This window comes from Quercus lobata, chromosome 10 (assembly GCF_001633185.2).
Source record: "Quercus lobata isolate SW786 chromosome 10, ValleyOak3.0 Primary Assembly, whole genome shotgun sequence".
In the NCBI taxonomy this organism is placed as follows: domain Eukaryota; kingdom Viridiplantae; phylum Streptophyta; class Magnoliopsida; order Fagales; family Fagaceae; genus Quercus; species Quercus lobata.
The window spans coordinates 12,516,313-12,539,719 of NC_044913.1; the positions used below are offsets into that span (position 1 = coordinate 12,516,313).

The 23,407-nt window shown below is 35.5% G+C and overlaps 1 long non-coding RNA gene across 1 annotated transcript; it reads left to right on the forward strand.

Moving 5' to 3' along the window:
* The first annotated feature begins 1,604 nt into the window (after window positions 1-1,604).
* LOC115963060 lies at window positions 1,605-22,810 on the forward strand. Its single transcript, XR_004085673.1, has 3 exons — window positions 1,605-1,616; window positions 16,647-16,650; window positions 22,485-22,810. It is a non-coding gene; the product is annotated as an uncharacterized LOC115963060 (long non-coding RNA).
* Window positions 22,811-23,407: the final 597 nt, after the last annotated feature.

The following is a 23,407-nucleotide window of genomic DNA, read 5'->3' on the forward strand; positions in this document are numbered from 1 at the left end:
CCACTCCTTTTTCATGCAAGGCCACGGTCAGCTGCTTATTCAAATCCTCGATTAGGTCTTTGGCTATTCGCAGCTGGTCCTCGGCTTCAATTGCGCGCTTGGTTTGGTCCTTGGCCTGTTTCTGGGCACTATCAAGGCCCGCCGAGACGTTATCCCTCTCGCGAGTAGTCATTATTAAATCATCCTTGACTTTAGCGAGTTCCTTTTCAGAAGCTTCGAGTGTTTTTGAGGCTGTTATGCGCTTCTTACGTTCGTTCTCGGCTGCCTTACTCCTGTCATGCACCTCTTCCTCCATCCTATAGGTTGCCTGGAGAGCCTGTCAAGAAAGATGAACGCGTAGTGAGCGGTAAACCGGTAACAAGGGATGATAAGGTGTTAGGTGGCCAGAAATCTTACCATGCACAAGTATCTCTTGGTGCTGAGAAAAACCTCCTGCATCCTCATTCTCTTCAGCTCGTCCATATCATTAGGGAGTAATATGGTTCTCCCTAATGCGTCCGCCACGTATTCACCCTCGCCGTCTCCGAGGTCCCTCAGGGAGGCCGTTTCCAGTAATGGACCCCCGTGAAGCATTGGGGCAGGGAGCCAGGCGCTCGGTAGGGATTGGGAATCAATTCCTTTCCCCTTGCCTTGAGGGGTTTGAACTGCGGGTCCTTTGCCCTTGCTTTGGGGCCCGAGCTTCAGTTGTTTTGTACGCGGAGCCTCATCCTTCTCCTTTGAAGGTTGGGATTTTCCCTCATCCGCGGTGTCCTTGCCCTTGGGACTCCTCTTTCTCTTAGAATCAGCACCTTCAGGTCTGGGGGACCGAGCTGGTTGGGAGGGGGTGGGAGGTTCGGGGCGGTTGGATTGTGGCTGGGACTTGGTGGAGGATGACCGGGTTTGGATTGTAAGGGGTCGAGGCGGTGGAGGAGGAGCATCGGGTTGTGGTGCCTCCTGGGTATCCTTCCTTGGTTGGGCCTCGAGGAGTTGGAGAAGGGGGGTTAAAGGTATTCTCTTGACTCCCATCTCGGCTTGCGAAGAGGTGCCTATTAACGACAATTCAGCCTCGGACAAGGCTGGGTCACCTAGGTCACCAGGAGGGTCCTCTGACTGGTAGACTAACTCAAAAACCCTGAACCCCTCCTCCGTCAGATCGGTTTCACCTTCGTCCTCGGCTGCTTGATGAGATGAAGATGGACCCACCAGGGGGATGTTCTTGGGGACAGCTGGCTCCTGAGAGATTAAAAATCCCTTTTCTACTACGGTAATTTTTGGAAGCCAGGGATGGCGGGCACTGATCACGTGCTTTGCGTCCCCAAACGACTTCTGAACTGGAGGGTACCCTAGTATTTTGTGAGTTGCACGGACTTGGCCATCACTGTCATTCACAAAAACTGCCGATTGTAAAACGGTCTCCAAATCCGCCCGATTGACTAAATGAAAATGCCGTGTATAGGCACGTGCATCTACAAAAAAAACAACAAACATATATGCATGGTTAGTTATCAAAAGACATTAGATTAGAATGGATTAAAGGGTTATCCCTCTTCCATTCCTGAAACCCCACCTGGTTCTCCTTCTACTACGGGGCATAGGTCGCCATCATGCCACTCCCCAGAGACAATAAGGAAATCCTTGTTCAGTCCCTTGTTGGAATCAGGAAGGCACTGGATCAACCGAACCCTATCGTCCCTTGACCTCATGTAATAGGTTTTTCCTTTCAATTTCTGGAGGTTATAGCACCAATTTACATCATGGTGGGTCAGTCTTAAACCCATCTTCTCATTTAAAGCGTCCACGTAACCCAAAATCCTAAGAACGTTGCCGGCACACTGGGTAGGGGCTAAACGGAAATGCCTGAGGTAACCCCTTGTCACTGGCCCCATAGGGATTCTCATACCTCCCTCTACAAAGGCAAGGACGGGAATTACAACCGCGCCCGTTCCCCTCTTAATGTGCCATTCCCCCATCTTACAGTGCTCCAGACTTACATTGTGGGGAATATTATAATCAACGATGAACTTATTCATCGCCTCATCAGTGTCGACCAACTTCCTCAACCTCAATTTAGTTGCCTTTGTCATCTACTAGCACAAACCTAACCCGCGACGGAAAAGAAAGGGAGCCAGAGAGAAATAAACCCAGACAAAGAAAAAATGCGAGTTAATGAAGGTAGGAAACTTACATAAGGGGAGAGTTACGCTTCGGATGGAGCTATATGTGCTTGAGATAAACTTGAAATTGGGCGGAAGTTCAGATGAACCCTGGATACACGCGCTAAAGCTCTTAAGTATATAACTGGAGAGACGAATCCATCTCCAGAATATCTTTTATACTTTCTAGGGTAAACTGCACGCCCATTTTCCCGCCTGAAGAGGCCAGGAAATCATCACCGTTCGATTTTCATCACACCGTTGAACGTGGGAAGCACCAAGCCGCCCGCATTTAATGAGGCCACGTTTCGCCTTCCGAACGGCTCTGGGGACGTGCCTAGGGCAGGTGAAAAACCTCGGGAATCGATATATGACGAGGATTGTTAGGCATTAGCTGATCCCTGGTGTCATCAAAACCCACCTATCCGTCCGAGGGAACGGATAGCAGGATTTTGAGGGGCTATTGTGGGCCCGAGAGGTCTGCAACCCAGCCCAAACTCTACCTGGGCCCAGAACCCGTGCCGAAGGGGTATCCTGCCGAGGACGAATGGTCAATGGCCGACGTGGCGAAGGGAATGGCTGAGGACTTACCCTGTCCTCGGTATTCCGGAGCTGTAATAGAAGGACCCACACTGCGGTGTAGGCAACCCCCAAACAGCCCCCCTCCAGGGGATGTGAACGAAATGGGGCCCATAGGGAAGCAGGGTGTGAAAGTTGGACTAAAGAAAACGCGTCCTTTCTTCAGTAAATGCACCTGCCAATACCCAGAGATGGTTGAAAAGAAAAGACGTTTGGACAGTGTGAACCTTGATCCATGCAACTAATAGAAAGTTAGATGGGATGGCTGACGGGACGGACACAGAGATAAGCTCCCGCCTGAGCTACAAGTGGAGGGTCAGGATCAACCAGGCCGGACTATATAATAAAAAGGAAGGTGCGCCAAAAAAGGGGGGCTGGGGAAAAAATGGCCAAGAAACGAGAGCCTCCCAGCCCACCTCCATGAGAAGTACTCTAGGGGTGACGATCATTTAACCTTGTATGAACCCCCTGAAAAACCCACCGCCTATCGATCAAGGCCTAGCCTTTCAAACCCACGCTCTACAAATGATATTGTTAGGGCCATTTTACGTGCGAACCCGACACTGTTACGGTCCGCCACGAATCGTGACCCTACACATAGCTCATATTTAAACAATCGCAGCAGAAAATTTTCTATTAATAGTAAAATTTGTGTATACACATATTATAGTTTCATGTATAGTGTACATACGCATACTACATACCTCTAAGGAAGGAAACATCACAATTCCTTTACATATGGGGGTTAGATTTAAAACAAACTACATATATTCCAAGTCTGATAAGCCAACTCAATGGTAGAAAAATGTTCTTTATAAAATTAGATAGTAACATATTTTACAAAATGGGGCAATTTTTTGTAACTCTATCTTGCTGGTCATATTCTGCAGTATATAACAAAGTGATTTATCTATCTAGGTACAATGGGCAATAGCATTGGCTGTTCTTAAGCACAATTCAATATAGGCAAATGAGATAGAAAACAAAAAAAGTAAAATAACAAATATAAAAAGTACCACTGTTCCCTCCCTCCAAAACTCCATAAACAGAACCCTTTTCTAGCCCAAAATACAAAAAGTTCCCTCCTTTCCCACAAACCTGAGAAAGCCGAGACCACTAACAACTCTCCACAACAGTTAGACCAACCTCTCAAAGAAACCCAAAGAAAGCATGACCAAAAACATATATAGCTTCCTCCTTTTTTTTTATTGAATTACCCAACATAGATAGCTCATTTTCCCATTCACCCTCGACAACCAACAAAACAATCAACAGCGAGAACATACACAACAAAGCAAGCAGCAAGGCATGGGAGCAAAAGTAAAAAAGGGGATATGGACAAAAAGCAGGGCAAAGAAAAGAAAAGAGAAAGAAGTAAAGATGACCCAATAACATTTCCACACTTCGTTCTTACTTTCTTTTGTTTCTTCTCTATACTCAGCTATTGATGCTTAAAATATTAATTTCCAGCAAATAATTCTTATTAAAACTCATAAAATTTAGAGGTCTAGATTAAAAACAACCAAATTTTGTGTTTATAAGGAACTAATGTAATATTGAGTAAATGGAAAACATTACAGAATCATTTAGATTACATTTTTTTCTTCTTCCTCTTCCAATAACAAACTACAAAATTTGTACTAAAATGATAAACTTTGACACTTTCAATGACGAAATTATAAACGAAATTATAAAATTTGTACTAAGATCCATAGCTACCACCTTATTACTGAATTTTATTTTCTACTTTCTGCCATGCACATTGAAGGACCAAGTCTATAGAGTTTAGAAGCTGTCTACAAATTAATGCAATAGCAAAGTGCATAGCAACAACTCTCCACAGCAGTTAGACCAACCTCTCAAAGAAACCCAAAGAAAGCATGACCAAAAACATATTAAGCTTCCTCCTTTTTCTTATTGAACCAAGAAACCCAACAAAGGCAGCTCCTTTTCCCATTCACCCTACACAACCAATAGCAAGAACATATACAACAAAGCAAGTAGCAAGACATGGGAGCAAAAAACAGAAAATAACTCTATCTCTACCTTTCAACAGCAACCATCATATAAGGATTGAAGAAAAAAGAAAAATGCATTCGAATTTAGTGAATGAAATTAAAACGCTTAATATTTTGAAGTCACAATCTTTCGCCTTTTTTTTTTTTTTTTTTTTTTTTTTTTGCATTCTTTTCTAGAAATGTGGTAGATTTTTAAGTGGGGTTTTGTCCTACATGTCCCAACATCCTTAATTGTAGGGCCTTACTTTCTCTTAGCTTATGCTTTTACGTATATAGCCTTAGATTAGATATTGATTTGAAATCACATGAATAAACTGCTGGTTTTCTGTCATTCTTTGGACAATATTCTCCCCTCTCCTTGCAATAGGATTTTAGAAAGAGCAATTAAGAATTGTGATTGGATGATTAAATTTATTAGTTTCTAACAATTTATGATTTTTAGCTAAGTGGTAATTTATTTATAGTATCAAGGTAGATGGAATTAAGTATGAAATATCTTAAAATTTAAAGTCTCACATAATGAACTTATTTACTTCTTTGGATTACCAAAGCATAGTTGAAAAGAAATAATATTCATGATGGCTTATACGGTCTTAAAAGATAAATAAATTCATGATGGCTTATAACGGTCTAAAAAGTATATCTTGGTACATAGTCTTAATAGATGAGATTAAAAGGCTTAATTATATTATAAATTTCAATACCAGAAGGCTTGAGAAAATAACCTGAAAAAATTAGCAAGGGGAAGAATCTTTCTAAACTTAGAATTTAAAAGTTTAGGGAACTAGAGACAAAAAGCTCTAGTATGGATTTAGGAACTAATTTATGTGGGAAAACAAATCATGCCATATGAACACTATTTAGGAATTCTATCAAACTTTTGAATTCTTTCAAACTCAGGTTTATTTGCCTCCATCTAAAACAACCTTTCTAACAAAGAATGCTTAAAATCACTAAAATGAGACAACATACGCTATATATTGATTATTATCTTAGGCATTAAGCTAATCACTGCTTTCAATATTAAAAACTTAGCAGTCTCAATTTTTGAAAGAGAAACAAATACTTATCCCAATGAAGACAAACAAATACGAATCACCCTAATGTCAGTTAATTATTGTTGGGTTCTATTTGTTGTTATATTTCAAACTTAACCCCACACCCTCAGCACAACCAAACCCATGAAATTTATTCTACAATTTGACATCCAATTCTCTTTTGATAGCATTCAGTGATTCATTGTGTATTAATAATTGATGAAATTTTTTAAATAATAATAATTTATATCAATACCTGGAAGCTCCTCCAACAAAATCACCGAGCAAGTCCAATTGCTTCCATTAATAGTACTGAATAGAGCCTACAAAACTATATAGAAACACATAAGAACTGAATAGAATTTATAAGCCAACAAATAACCAAAAAAAAAAAATATAGAAAATAACTCTATCTCTACCTTTCAACAGCAACCATCATAAAAGGATTGAAGAAAAAAGAATTAAAAGTAAACTACAATAGTAGGTAGTCAACTGAATGAATTAAACCCTAAAAAAAGGTGTGAACAGAACATGTATTCCTCCTCCTCCTCATTCATACATGGATTTCTTTTATGTCCACTTCCAATTAATTACATGACCCAACCAGCAGCAAGAATTATTTCTAATAGTACTGAATAGACAATCACTTTTAAGTGAATGCATTAACACCACTCACAACTTTACATGAAATTTATATCAATACCTGTAAGCTCTTTCAGCAAAATCACCAAGCAACTCCAATTGCTTCCACTAACAGTACTGAATAGAGCCTACAAAACTATATGGAAACACATAAAAGAACTGAATACAATTTATAAGCCAACAAATAACAAAAAAAATAAGGGTTTCTAAAACTAAGTAAATTAGGATTTCTAAGTGTGATGTGCTGCACCCAAAAATACAATTTGAAATTGTATTCAATTTTAAATGAATTTGTTATAGTTGTATTTAAGCTATGGCTCAAGCAATAAGAGTTAATAGCTTTAAATGAATTTTTCATAGTTGTATTTAAGCTATGGCTCAAGCAATAAGAGGCAGCAAATATTACTCCATAAAAAACTAATCTCTTCTTGTCTAATAATTTTTAGGAGGGTTGTCGCCTTGAATTCAACTGAATACTCTCAATTCCATCAGTCACAGCATAGACCATGTTGGCATAAAAAGAAACAAAAAATAATCCAAACAACAATAAAGGACTTTCACAGAATAGACATTAATGCAAATAACATATAGCCATTGATAATCAATTTAAAAATAGCATCACCCTCTCTACAAAGTGTTACTATTCTCATTTGCTAAAGCCTAAAATGCAAATAACATTCATAAAACCCCAAAAATTGCTTAAGATTAGAGATATGGTAGAAACATTTTCTTATGGCAGAATAGATGAATCCAGAAGGGGTCTTGATCCAAGTTTATGGGAGTAGAGTGTCAATTTGATCCCCATTAAAAAAGAAAAAAAAAAGTTGAAAAGTAATTATGAACATTAAGATTACTTAAATATCTCAAAAGTAATTGGGTGTAAGTTAAAATTTCCAAAGCATTAAGAAATTGAATTGGATAAAGTACCTCTTCATATAGACAATAAATTAAAGCACATGATCATGTTTCTAAAAGTACTCCTTACACCTCAAAACATTAAAAAATGAAAATTTATATCACATTCCATCTACTAGTTCCATTGAAGTCCAAAATATTAAGGCTTAAAGTTAGTAGCAGAATCACTTACATGCATGCTATGGAAATCCACAATGGGATGTAGATGCCTAAGATTATTCATATTGAAATTGTAGGGACACAATTTTTAACGACCCAAGAATTACGTTGGGCTCGTATGTAAAAGGCCCGAACAATATAATTTATAGAGAGTGGGATAGAAAGGCTGGACCTTGGCCATTGGACGGCGGTTTAGTCATGATTTTCATGGAAGCCCATACGAAGGTGGGTTTGGCCTGTATAGATAAGCCTTACACGGATGTGGTTTGAAAGGTTTGGCTCCTCGGACTTAGTCCGAGGAGCGTCTCATTCTCAACGTTCTTTCCCTTTTATTTTTTTTTTAGGATCCCCCCCCTTTTTTGTCTCAGCTCTCTCTCCCTTTTATACTAGTATTTCCTTCCCGTTCTTCACCTACGTGTCAGTTTTTCCTTTTTTGGGGTAAGTACTCGTCCCATCAATCCTTGCGTCAGAGTGGTTGGGGAAAGTTGAATAACATTGTCTGGAGTGTGGGCTTGTCAGGTGCTGGGCTCCATATTATGGTGTCGGCAGCTTTCTCCCCTGTATTGCTCTTGTACCGGGTTTGTCCTTTACTTCAGGCGTTTTGTGAGATGTTGAGCGTGAGACCTTCCTCGGCCGCATCCTTGGGCCTTTAAGGGACTTTCATCATACGTCCTTGGTAGTAGGGCTCCTCGGCCTGGGCTTCGGGCCCTTAATACAAGGTGGGCTGGGACCGCAGATTTTGGGCCCCACAGAAATTTAAATGTAATTGGTAAAAAATCTAACAGCCCAAGAGGATTTAACCATGTGCCAAAAGGATAACTTCGGTTCCATCCATGGGCAACTTTATTTTGTTTATCCCAATTGTAGTGTTCTTTTTTAATATATCCTAGAACTTTTTAAGAACACCGGCTATCCAATAGGTTTATCATATAACTTTAATCCCAACATGAGATCAAAACTCCAACAATGCTTGCAAATCAAGAGGCACAAAACCAAAGTCTTCTGAGTTTGATTTATAGAACCAAAATCAACAAAATTAAATCTCATTACAAACCATAACAGAGCAAACAATAACAAAAGTAAATCTCAACACACAGTCCATTACATAACCAAAGTGTAGTTTACATTTCACAATTACAATTTAAAATTTTAACCATAAAACCAAAATTAAACACGTATAATGATCCCTTTCAAAGTGCAGTTTACATTTCACAATTACAATTTAAAAATTTTAAGAAATTTTCACCCTAAAGTTAGGTACCAAGTAATCAGAGATAATCATTTAAAAAAAAGCTTCATATGTCACACCAAAATTAAGCTACTACAAACTTATGCCATTGCAACTAATGAATTTTGACAATCAAATCAAGTAGAAGTGAAATCATAGAAAGACGCTAATATTAAATGCAGTAAGAGAGCAATTAACTAACAACACAAATATACATCAAAATTGAATCTCACATCAAATATTCATTTTTAAATTGCTACACTTGCCATTTACGCAGTATTTATTAAAAACTACTTAAATCTTGAATTAATACCCAGTCCGAATCGGATAAAAAATTCCTTTCAGAATAACCTCTGATTGAATCCCTTCTTAATGCTTGCCTCTCATGAATTCCCTTCCAGAGACTGGAGTTGATCAACGGATGCTGCTCCACCCTTAGTCACTGGACCTATTCCTATCTATTTCAGCCATTCAAATATTTTAGTTTACTGAAAACAAAGAAATTGTATTTGTAAAGAACCTGTGATTGGCTGCAAGTATCTTCAGAGGGAGATTTCTGCATAGTAGAAGATGAACAGTTTGCTGCGAGGCAACACTGTTTCAATCTCTTTTACCAAAAAACAATAATCCTAAACAAAATCAATTCTAACCCAAAGACCTTAGCTCAAACAAAATCTAACCCATATGATCATGAACTAATATCGAAAAACCAATAGTTAGGAAACAATCGTTTATATATCCGCACATGAATCTATATATATTCATTTAACCTAAGGATATAAAAGCATATGAATGATGTCAAGCACATAATTCCATAGATATATCAGAATCATAACAAAGATTATAGTGCTTCAACTATTATATGATAAAACAAAGTAGTCATATCATATCTCAATAAACCTAGAAATTTCATTGACGGTGGTGCAATTGTAACCATAGCTTTTACGAATCAAGTTCGTACCCATATAAAATTATATATATGCCAAGCCACAGTATCCGAAACTTCAATGAATATATCACATATATCAATCACAGCACATAATTTCTATACGGTGAAACAGTGTCTTTCATTGAGTCATAAAGTATAGAGTTGGGCAAACAAAACAAAAAACAGAAAATCCTTGAGCAAATATTCAAAATCCCACAATTTCACTTCATCTCTACAGAGAAATTGAATGATTTAAGGCTGTGTTTGGTTCCCGTAAAATATTTTCCAGAAAATAAATATTTTCCGGAAAGGAAAATATTTTCAAGTGTTTGGTTGCATTATGAAAACTGTTGTAGAAAATATTTTCATGTGTTTGGTTCTATTCTGAAAATGCTATTTTCCTACAAATTTTTCACACGGCAATTCAACCCACTGCAGCAAACTCCTGCAATCAAAAGCCACAACCACCAAAACACCACCACCACACCACCACAATAACAACAAAAATCAAAATCACACAGAAATCAAAATCATAGAGAGAGAGAGATCGGTGGGTCGAAGGCGAGATCGCGCGGAGGCGAGATCGAAGGCAAGATCGAGCGGTGAGATCGAGCGGCGTGGTGCTACGATCGACGAGACTGGTGTGATCTGGTGTGTGCGATCGTCGGACTGGAGCTCGGGGTTCGCTGGCGATCGTCGGACTGGACTGGAGCTTGGGGTTCGCCCTCTTCTCTCTCTCTCTCTCTCTCGGTCCGGAATTCATTTGAAGTGAAAATAGGAACGGAAATGAATTTCCGTGGTCAAAGGGTATTTTTTACGGTCAACTGAAATTGATTTCCAGAAAATTCTATTTTCCGGACCAACCAAACACCCGCATTTACAGAAAAGCATTTTCGGAAGTGATTTTCACCCAAAACAAACATAGCCTAAATCTAAAAGAGACGAATTCAAAAAAAAAAAAAAAAAAAAACTATTAATGAAAATATTTAATAAAAATAGTTATATTAGAATCCTGTTTTCTAAGCCCTAATTTCTGAATTTAAATCTGGATCCAAACCCAAATGTAATTGTAAAATTTGAAAACGTATAACAGATCTAATTTACCTTACCCCATTGGAGGCGTTGTTTATGAGCCGAGGAGACCTTTTTTTCATTCCTGGCATCGAACTATGTGGTAGCGGTTCCAAAGCAATGGTAGCAGGACGCTATACATTGGGAGGAAGTAGGCCAATTGGTGAAACACAAGCCGAAAAGCAAAGAGGAAAACTTCCCGATAAGGAGTCAGCCATCGTCAGATTAATTCCTCTCCTTCTGCATTTCACGGTTGATGGGTTTTCTCTGTTTCTTTTTTTTTAATGAATCGAATGTGATTGGGTGTTTGTAGTGTTATTTATAGTTAATTCTTAAAAAATGAATTTAAAAAGAATTCAATTAAACGAAAAGTCTCAATTTTTCCTCTTTTTTTTTTTTTTTTTTTAAATGTAAACGTGGCTACAATTTATTTAGCCATGTGAACGAAGAGTGGTCAACAGAAAATGTCTGTCACACTGGACATAGTCTATTGGCGTTGTCATGGATTTACTGTGAACTATCTCTCCAATTATGTAATCAATTGCTGCACCCTGATTGTATAGAATATCATTAGATAGCAACAAAAATGCGAAATTCCCATAAACTAAAAATAAACACGTAATATTAGAAATTTTAACTATTCAAACATGCAATCACCTTTGTTATCACCAACTGCTCGCATCTCAACAGATCGGCCACCTTGAACAACATCAACAAATGCATTTAAAATTGTGCTTGTCCAATGAAGTTGCACGACGTTCAAAATGTCATCGGGGAGTTCTTTCTATGAAGGGTTTAGGATATGAAGGAATTTTTTAATTTTTTGAGAAATAGGATATGAAGGATTTTGATATGATATATTTGTTTTATCTGTAACAGTTTCTAAAACAAACCAAAAATAAATAGAATGTGATTGGGAGTTTTTAGTGTTATTTATAGTTTTTTTTTTTTTTTTTTTGAGAAACTAGTGTTATTTATAGTTAATTCTTAAAAACTGTCTTCTCAAAAAAAAAAAAAAAAAAAAACTTAAAAACTGTATTTAAAACAAATTGAATTACATGAAAAGTCACAATCTTTGGGTGTTTTAAGATGTAAATGAGGCTGCAATTTATGTAGACACGTGGCGCAATAAGGCGCTGTTAACAAAAAGTCAAACGTTTCAACTATTAATTATTATATTATTTATATATATTAATCTGTATATATATTTGTATATATTAACGCTCCGTTTGTTTCGAAGTAAAATATTTTCAAATGTAAAATATTTTACAAGTAAAAAATTTTATAGTAAAATATTTTCAGTAAAACATTTTCAAGTGTTTGGATTGTCCTAGAGACTTGAAAATGCAAGCACAAATCAGCCACCACCAACCACCACTAGGTGCACGCACAAACCACCAACAACAATACCAAATCCAGATTGGGAAGAAGGAAAATAAAAGGCCATCACTGCCGCTACCACCAATCGGCCATCATCAACACCAGAACCCACCCCCACCATACCCAGCCGCCAAACTCAAAACAAACCCCAACAAAACCATACCCAGCCACCAAAACCATACCCATAACCAGCCACCACAACAAACCATTGATCACCCAACACCATACCCAGCCACCAAATCAAAACAAAACCTAGCCACCAAAACCCAAAACTAAACCCACCTACCAAACTCAAAACCAAACCCACTACCGACAACCCACCAATCCATATTTGAGAGATGTGGCCTGAAAGAGGAAGAGTGTAGAAGGGAGGAGAGAGAGACACAGCAACCCAGATTGATGATTGGCACAGTAGTTACTGCCGCAACCTCTATGCTGGAGACATCGACGCCGACTGCCACACCGCTCACTAATAGGAGTCCCAATGGATTGCCAGAGAAAAGAAGAAAGATGAGGGAGAACTTGAGAGTGAGAAGGTATAGTAGTCGTGAGAGAGGGAGAGCAAAAACTGAGAGGGACTGAGTTGTGAGGAAGTGAAAGTATCGGGTAAGAAGGCACAGAGCAAATGTAAAATGTTTTACCAAAATTTTAAGTGTAAAATATTTTACACAAATTTGCCTAGGTTGATTTGGTTAACTGAAAATATTTTACTTTTGACTAAATATTTTACTGCAATATTTTAGTATTTTACACAAATATTTTCCTCTCAAAAATACTCCTAAATTAATTAACCAACAACTTAAAAATGGGGTTAAAATAGCAAATTGACAAAAGAGAGTTAGTTATTGCTTTTTTTACTGTCAAAAATACCTCTACCTAAAACTTAAAAATGGGATTAAAATAGTAAATTGACAAAAATAATAAATTCCTACTTTTATGTTAAAATATCTTTTTGCTTCTAATAAACTCTTACTTTTACGTTGATTTAAATTTCTACTTCTACTCACTAACTCTTTACAAAATAGGATCACTTTTTTGTTAGTTTTAAAACTCCTCCAATCTACAAAACTCACCCCACGTATTTGTGTTTTTTTTTTTTTTTTTTTTTTTACTTCATCACGATGTAAAGTAATCTTTACCCAAATATTAAGAGGATTTAGAAAGTTAGTTATTACTTTTTTTCCTGTTAAAAATACCCCTAAATTAATTAACTAACAACTTAAAAATGGGGTTAAAATAGTAAATTGAAAAAAGAAAGTTAGTTATTGCTTTTTTTTACTGTCAAAAATACCCCTACCTAAAACTTAAAAATGGGATTAAAATAGTAAATTGACAAAAATAATAAATTTCTACTTTTACGTTAATTTAAATTCCTACTTCTACTCACTAACTCCCTACAAAATAGAATTACTCTTTTGTTAGTTTTAAAACTCTTCTAATTTATAAAACTCACCCCATGTATTCATTTTTTTACTTCATCACGATGTATTTGTTTCTTTTGTCCTCTTTTTTTTTTTCATTTTTTTTTTAAATTTCATTATACCCATAGGTTTTTTTTTTTTTTTTTTTTTTGTTTTTTTTTGTGATTTGAAAAAGTAGAAATCTCAAATTATAATAAATGCAAATTATTAATCTTTACCCAAAAAATAGAAGAGCCTCTGAGTACGCACATAAGCGCATGCTCAGAGGCTAGTATAGATTACTAGCACTCTCTCTTTCTCTCTCTCTCTCTCTCTCTCTCTCTATATATATATAATTGTTTGCTTATTGATTATGAATTAAAAATCAAATTGAAATTAACATTTAGAATAATAAACGTAAAAATAGAATTAGTCATGCCAAGACAACATTTCTAAAGGACCAATCCCTTCACCAAAATAACTTGGAAAAGAGTTTGACAAAGACCATCTTGCTAAGACGTGCAGCTTTGTTAGCATTCCTATACACCTAATTAAACTCCAGCCGGTCAAATCTTGCATATAGCAGTCTGACTTCAACAACAAAATTAACAGTTCTCTAGTGCACTAATTTGGATCTATTGGTCACTACCTCAACTCAATTTTTGGAATTACCCTCAATTACCACATTCTAAAGCTACTTTTGACCTGCTAATTCCACTGCCCACAAAAAAACTTTGGCTACCACTTGAATTGGGACCTTAGTATTCACTTTTTTTGAGAAGGCGAATATTTTTTTTGAGAAATAATTATAACATGTTACTAACCCCGCAACTCGAACCATTTCCCCTCTAGACCCCCAAGCACTTTGTACATGGGGAGGTGCCAATTTAGCTACAAGACCTTTGGTTTGAGAAGGCGAATAAGCTACACTATAAGCCACATTCCATGGGTGCATGTAGGAGCTATGCTTCATACATGATTTTGATATCAAGTTCAACATGACATAAAATGATCATGAATGACAACATTCAAGAGAAAAATTTGTCTTAAAAAATTTAAAACTCAGAGCTTGCCTTGAACTATGGACAATGACAATGCCTCAAGAGTCAAGGTTAAGTTATGTACATTTCATTTGCTAAGCTTAAGGCCAAAAATACAATTATCACATGACATGCACCCACTATTATCCTCTGGCTCACAAATCAAACTTTAAAGTATCTTCTCTCTCAACCATGGCATTCACCCACTATTATATTATGCTATATGATTCTCATATGAAATATTTCCATCATTCATATGTGAATCTTCCAAATCAAAATTCGCTCACGAATTAAGATAAATAAATAGATTTCATTTGTTCTACTATATTTTCTGCTATATGATACCATTGTTTCTAGCAATGCTTAGCTTCATTAAAAGTCACACATAACTAAGTATATAGTTTGAAGAGCATTACAAACTATGAAAAGAAAAAGAAAAAAGAAAAGAAAAAGAAAACCTATTATAAAAGCTCGTAAACTAAACAAATTTCTTTGATAATGGGTTGAATTTATAATTTTCCTATTTTTTTGTTTGTTTGTTTTTGGATATGATCTTTTCAAAGATAAGTAACGACACTCATATGGAATGCTATATTTTAGCTATTGATGAATATTTACCGGTTTTGAGTGCCATCCCCCATATTGGATCTAAGAGCATCCGTAGCAGATGTTGCAAAAATTATGTCATTTTACCACACTAAAGGCCTACTTTATTATTTTACCACATCATTTTACAACATCCCATTTATCTGATATTTTATCATTCAATTCTATACATTAAAATAATATTTACTACACATTAAAATAATATATTATCTCATTCCCATTATCATCAACAACAGCCACAACATCAACGGCACAACCACCAGCCACCAATATCCACTGCCGCAACAACACCTCTACTGCAAACCAACCACCACAATTACTCACCAATATCAGATCAACCCAAATTGCAGCCAAAAAAAAAAAAAAAAACCCACAACCAGAGAGAGGCAAAGTGAAAGGTGAACAAAGAGGAGAGGGAAGAGGGTGAGATCGACGTCAGCCTCGGGGTGAGATCATCTGCCAAACCCAAACCCATCACTGGCTAAACCCACTTTCAAGCTCACACCGCCAAGCACCACCTTCAACCACCAAATCCACCAACCACTGGCTGCTGTTAAAACCCATCTCCACCGAGCCTAACGCCGTAGCGACGTTCTTGAAGGCGATGGTTGGCGATGGTCGGCGATGGTCTCCACAGAGCGTGGGTCTACGATGGTTTATGGTTTTGGTTTGTGGTTGTGGTCTCAAGTAATGGATCTGTGGGCTGAGTTTGATTTGCAGTGGGGGTGGTTCCGATGGAGTGGTGGGTTTACTACAAGTTTTATGGATTTAAGTTTTGTTGAAGGATTTGGGTTTTGTTACTGTGGATTTGGTTGAGTTTTGTGGCCAATGGTGGTTGTGGGTTAAGATATGGTGGTGCCATGGTGGGTTTGTTAGGTTTTTTTGGATTTGGGTTTTGTTGCTGAGGTGGTGGTTGTGGTTGGCTGAGGTGGTGGTTATGGAGGATGACGATGATTGGCCGCCGCCGTCGCCTTCTTCTTTCTCGCGTCCGATTGTGAGAAGAGGAAGAACACGAGTTGGGAACTTGGGAGAGAGAGAGAGACAGATTCTGAGAAGGGAGAGAGAAAATCAATAAAGAAATGAGAGGAGAGAGAAAAGTCAAATAAAATATTATTTTTCAGTTTACCATTTGTGTTTGTACCATTGCAAATTTGCAAAGGTATGGACACAAATGGTAAAAATTTGGCACATATAGAACATCTGATGGGAGGTGTTTTTTGTGTTTGGTGTGGCAAATGTGCCAAATATTTGGCATTTGGCACATTTGCCACATCTACTGTGGGTGCTCTAAGTAAATACTATCTCTCTATAGTTACCTATTGGGGAACTAAATATATTTCAAATTTTTAATTGATAAATCTCATCTACCTAACTGTATAAAAAACTTGTATTAAAGTTTGGTCATTGTTTTTTTTTTTTTTTTTTTTTTTTTTGCATTATAGATCTTGTTTCATGCAATATGAAAAATTTCCAGTAATACCACTTTCAACTTAGTGTCTCCAAAAAATAAGTCATGTACATTGGACTTGGAAGAAAAAGAACTACTGGTCTTGCACAATCATACCCTTATATTCTTACCACAAATAATTGGATTACTAGCATTGTTTATTGCTGAGATGCAACCCAAAAGCAAATAGGCATATGACAACAACAAAATTAATAAAAAATAAAATCTCCAAATAGCATTATAATGAAGTATTGTTTCCAAAAGCCATATTTTTCAAATTTGTATGGTTGCTTATTTTAATCCTCATATGGGATTTATGTTTCATTTATACATTTGAATATTGATATTGTTAAATTTAATGGTTAGTTATGAAGCAAAAGAGTTTTTACCTGTAAAAAAAAAAAAAATGTGAGAAAAGGAATTGACAATGTTTCATAAGTTAATGAATATGAATAGAAAAGGGGCTGCAAGTTTACTTACAAATCTGTTTGTTGTGTATTGGGGGGTTGTCAATGTGTTGTTAAGAGTTGTTTGCTGATGGTAGCAAGTGGTTAGGGGTTGAGATTATATTTAGAGAAATATTTAAGAGAGAGAGAGAGAGAGAGAGAGAGAGAGAGAGAGGAGCTTGAGAGTCTACATTGAAATGTCCAGGTGAATTTTTTTTTTTTTTTTTTTTTTTGAGAATCCCAGGTGAAATATTCTTGTTTAGGTTATTTTTGTGGTCTTCTTGGTTTTTGTATTAGGCCCTAATGTATTATTTATTTTGGCACAAAAATTTTAAAAATTTAGATGGAATACATGACGCAAAATTGAGAATCCAATTAAAATGGGAGAGAACTGAAGAATAACAAACGGGAGAGGAGCCCACCCTTTCATCGATATAAAAATCGTAGTTTCTTTGGTTTTCACAATTTTCTAGCAAAATCAAGAAAACTTTTAATTATACGGTAACTCACTTGACTCAAAATAAATAAATAAATAAATAAAAGACACATGGCGCAAAATTGAAAATTCAATTGAAATCTAATTGGATTTTCTCACAACTTCACCTATTATTTTATATATATATGTATATATATATATATATATATATCAAGATATAAATTGTCACAGTTCTTTTTGAAAATTTCTAATTCAAAAACATCAAATATGAAATAACACCCATCACAATTTAGCATACTAAAAGAAGAACATAAGATTAGAAAATTTGAAATAAAGTGTATCACAATTCTTTTTGAAATTTTCTAACTGAAAATACATTCATATGAAATAAAACTTGAAACAATTCAAAATACAAGAAGATGATTCTCTACACCACAATTAAAATATGGGTAAACTACATATTTGGTCCTTAACTTTTACACCATATTTCAATTTAGTCCCTAACCTTTCAATTATGTCAATTAGGTCCATAACCTTTCAATGTCGTGTCAATTTAGACAATGTCGTTATATCTTAGATGAAAATTGTTGACATAGCAAACGACCAAAATAAAATTTAAGTTTATTGTCACATTAACATAAACTAATTTTTTATTTTGGTCATTAAACACATCATCAATTTTCACCCAAAAGATAACGGCAAGGGCTAAATTGACATGGTACTGAAAGGTATAGATACCGCATTTTGTACCCCTTATGACTCGGGCCCCCATTCCCCAATGATGCTGAAATTCTAAGGCTCAAGGTTGGTTTAGGGCCCAATCAGATTCTAAATTGACTTAAGAAATGTTAAAATGGAAAATATTATTTTATGAGCAAATAAATCTATTTTTGGAAAATAAAGGCCAAGGAAACCCTTGGCTTTCGTACGTAGCTAGGGTTCTAGAAACTATGAAATGAAGGTTTTTTTGCTTTAAAGACTGAGGTTTGGAATGAATCCTACATCGTCTGGGAGCTTTTCCAAGCCCCCATTTTTAAACTATATAGAGCCTTACATGGTATATTCAAAAAGTCACATAGAAAATCCAAAGGGAAAACATAAAATTCACTAGAAATAGTGAATCAAAGAGGGAGTTTTTCAAAAAAAAAAAATCCTCAAGTCAATATTTTTAGATTGGGGTCTTTTTTGCCTTGATCTTTGAGTTTTAAGATTATTAATCACTTCCTTGTTTGATTGTGAATAAATTTGACTGAGGAAAACGGTCAAAATCAAGCCTAGGAGCTTTTGTTTTGAGGTATTGAGTTCTAAACTTTTTTCTTTCATTTCTGCTTTAATCTTGTTTTTAATCTTGTTTTCTAGCTTTATTTATGCTTAGATATGTTTGTTTAGCCTAGGGTTTAGTAGTTTGTATGTTTAAAAGCATGTTAGGTTGTTATGTTCTGTTATGTGTTCTTGTTTTTTGGTTTAGGGTTCATCAGGCATGTTTGCGTATGCATGATTCTGTATGCGCATGCAGACTTGTAATATGCGTATGCATACAACTGGCATGCGTACGCAGGCCTATGCATGCACACACATACTCTTGCCTAGAAACCCTAATCTAAGTTTTTTGCTTCTGTTTCTTTGTTTCTTTTACATCATATGCCTTTGTTTTGTCTTGTTTTTATGTTCTTGAGTTGCTGATTCTCTGTTTAATTACTTGTTTGCCTTTAACATTCTAGATTAGGATTTCTTTTTTTATTTCTTGCTTTAATACCATGAACATGCATTTATATGTCCATCCATTGATGCATAGGTGCTGAGATGCGATAAGGTAAGTAAAGGTAAGGTATGCATTCATGTGAACATGCATTGTTTTGGATATAATCTTGCTTTGGATGATGAATATGGATGATGTTTGCTTGTCTATCTTTCCCTTAATAATGAGATGCAATATGATTTTTGTTTGATCCTGCCATGATTTGTTTCTACCCTTGTAATTTATGACATGCTTACTACCTTGGATGATGTGAGATGATATGCAAGATAGATGTATGCTACGTTTGAGGTAATATGCCATGATAGATGTATGATTAGGGTTTTGGGGTGATTGATGTCATATTGTATGCTTAGATGTATGCTAGTGTGTGTGTGAGTCTAGTATGCAATATTGAACATGCCTTCAATGAGATTAAGACATAAGACACAATGAGTGGAAGCCGACTCATAGGTTGAGCAATTTTAGGTGTCTAACATATTTCCAAAATTGTACCTAAAATCCAAACCCATACTCTGGTAGTAAAATCAGTCTTTCCATGTAAGGGCGCTATTAAATGGTTCCTAGACCTAATCTAGGTGGCGACTCCAATTTTTTCTCCACTGCAATCCACTTGGTCGAGGCGTACTTCCCTTTCCTAAGGAGGAATCCATTGCACTCATAAAAGGTTATTGACCAAATAGACACAATTTAAAGGTTAGAGATCAAATTGAAATGTAGTATATAGGATAAGGACCAAATACGTAGTTTATCCTTAAAATATTTTATAACCAAAAAATTGTTAGCGTTTAATCCATCCTCTCCAAACAAAACTTGTTTGTAGTACACTCCTCTGGAACTATTGTTGTGTGACATCTAACAATAGATATTGTGAAAAAAAAAAAAAAAAAGAATAACAAAATTGTAAAAACATATTAGAATAACAAATTTTCAAACATGCACTTGACAACTCCCATGACAAAATTTCAAAATCTTTTTATTAAGCTACATTCAATAAAAAAATATAAAATTGAAAAAAAAATGAAAATACCCCTGATAACTCACAAAATAGACATATTTATAGATACTTGACTATTTTGTGCTTGATGTTTTAAAATGAGGTTTTGTAATTAGTGGTTGGATAACCACATTAAAATAGTTTCACACCTTAAATTCCTCAACTTCGCAGAAAGAGTAACCCCAATTTCATCATACGTTGTGATCCTGAAATTACTCTTATCTATCACCTGTATAGGAGAGAAATGTTGGAAAGTTAGGATAGAAACAAAACCAAATGAACTCTAAACAAATTTTTTTGATAGGTAAAAATAATTTTATTGAAACGAGACTATCTTGTGAAAATAGTCACCGTAGTAGCCTAAAGAATTACAAATGGAAAACTATCTACATATGGGTTAATGTATGAAAGAATGAATAGCATTATGAACTCTAAAAATTAAAACTCCAAAATAATGGACTATTTTAATTTTTTATGATGTTTGAAATGGTTCATTAATGGTACACAGACAAAGGGAATATGTAACACCCCGACCCAATTTTATAATTAAACTATGTGCTTGAGTGGTTAATTATTATTTTTTAAGCCACTTACTTTCTAAAATTAATATAAGAGTATTTAATAAATATATTATTTTATAATGCCATTGAATAAGAATTGTAAAGATTATACATAACTGAATTGCTATCGGTATTTTAAATATATACTTAGTATGTGCAAAACTATATTAAGGGGTTAAGTTATGAGATATATATATATATATATATATATATATATGTACATGCAAAGTGATATTATTTTGGTAGAAAAGTGTGAGTGTGAATGCAAGAAATTATTTTGTAGGAAAGTTTGAGTGTGAATGCAAGAAAGTTGAAAAGTGAGTGTGATTTTTCTTTCCCTAGCCATACACGTATTCCACCCAAAAGTCCTCTTCTCTTATCTGATTTTGCTGCCCCAAAAGTCTTCCCCTCAACTCATTTTCTTGGCTGCACCAGACAGAAAGTCCAGCCCTCTTTCCCTAATCTTTTCCTTGTTCTTTGTTTCTTTCTTCTCCCTTTCTTACATGGCAGCCCTCCCTCTCTCACCAAAACAAAATATCCCTCTCTAAAGAAGAAATTAAAGGGTTTAACACTAAAATTTCAGCTTCAAATTGTTGGGGGTAAGTAATCAAAACTTCATTTGTTTATTTCTACTTCTTTAACCTCTATCCTGATTTTATGGGCTGAATTATGATTCTATTTTAGTGATTTGAAGTTTGATGATATTATGGTTTATTGAATTTTTAATAACATATTTTAGTATGTTTATTATAGGTATAAAAATACCCAAATGAAATTAAGGCCTATTGCTATTTGTTGATGATTTTGTAAGAATATGCACTGAAGCTGTCTCTGTGACAGATTTGATGTTTACAACAAAAAAAATATGTATTAAATCATATTCTGTGAATTAGGATGCTAGGAGTAGTTTTTATGAACTCTAAGACACACATGGTTGTTATGGAAGTGGTCTCACAGAATTTGGATGAATATAAAAATAATGATTTAATTTATAAGTTGCGTGAAATTCTGTCAGGACAGATTTGAGTATGCTGTCTTACGTGATTTTTAGTAAATCATGGGTTTATGCTTTGACTCCGAAATTTTTATGGAATATATTGGGCGTACAGGGGAGTTGTTCTGTAAAATTTCATGACAATTGGATGTGCGTGAACAGCTCATTTGTATTTTACAAATGGGGCATATGCTGCTGGAATAGAACAGTGCCTAACTTTGTGGATTTAATTCTCAAGTTAGGGTGAATGTTTTGAGCTATAATTTAATATGCTTATCTTTTGGTGTGTCTTGATCATAGATTAATTTTGTGTAACTTGTTTTGAGGTTTAGTACTCAAAGGAAGGGGTTCTAAACCATGCAACGGTTGTATTTATGAAGCTGTTTTGCCCGACGTGTTGTATGTTACCATGTGAATGTATATAGTTACATGACCATGCTTAAAAGATTTTATATTTATGCATGCATTATTGCCCTAACCTCAAAGCACCTTTTGAAATAAAGTTGGCTCTTCTAGAGATATGGGATTAATATAAGAATGTTGGTTTCTCTAGGATTTTGTACCTATTGTTTGATGAATGTATTTTTATTTGTGGGAACCTCTTTGAGGTGGGATTAGGATTTCCTTGATTCTAAGAAGTAGGCTTTGAGATGAATGTGTAAGTCTATGATAGGGAAATTATGGATAGTAATAAGCTTTGATTTATGGTTTAGGTGTTACCAGTATCCAAGTCTAAGCTCCTTCGACTTTAGGCTCTCAGTTCCTCTGCTTTTAGGTAAGGGATAAGTTATATGGGCATTTGGTAAGTCATGAGGTTATTTTAAAGTATATTATGCATTAAAATGTTTTTGATTAGAGATATGGCATATAATCATTATTCTGACAAAGATGTGTTTGTGAGTTTTCGAAACTCTATGTATATGATTTGAGCATATTGATGCCATTACTAATTTCCACGAACATGAAGTTTAAAGAAAAGAATGGAAATGCTATTATTATGAAACGTTATGCAAAATAAGAAATTTTAGTATGATGTAAAGTATGAAATGTTTTCGGGTTATGTCCTCTGGTAATCTGAACTCTGCCAGTAGGGGTTAATTACTGGCTTTCCATGGAAAATGTTATATGATTGACCATTAAGTGGGACTGGCTCTGTTGTACCCGCCCCTTGTTGGTTACGGCTAACTTGTGGGGGGAAGCCAACCTACCCCCATGGTTGGAAGATATGTATTATGATGTAATCCCGGGAATACCTGGCATTGTGGGAAATGCTGGATGCCTAGCACCGTGGTGCTAGAAGCCTCCCAAATAAGTACAGACTTATCAGATATGGGCTAACCAATAAGTTATTTACGAACAGCTATATTATGTTATTAATCATGAGAGAATGATTTTGTTAACTGCATTGTGAAAAGTTAAAAGCTCTCATGAAAATAAGAAGTTTCTGATGAAAAGAAAGCTGTTCATTAAAGATAAAAGTTTCTGAAGTTCTGTTGTGCTATAAAGATAAAGTTTATGATGAAAATACAAGTTTATGTTTAAAAGTTATCAGATATCTATTTTTATGAAACGTTAAGTTTTATGACCATGAAAGATATAGTATTTTATGAGAAGAAGTTTATAAAGAAAATTTTTC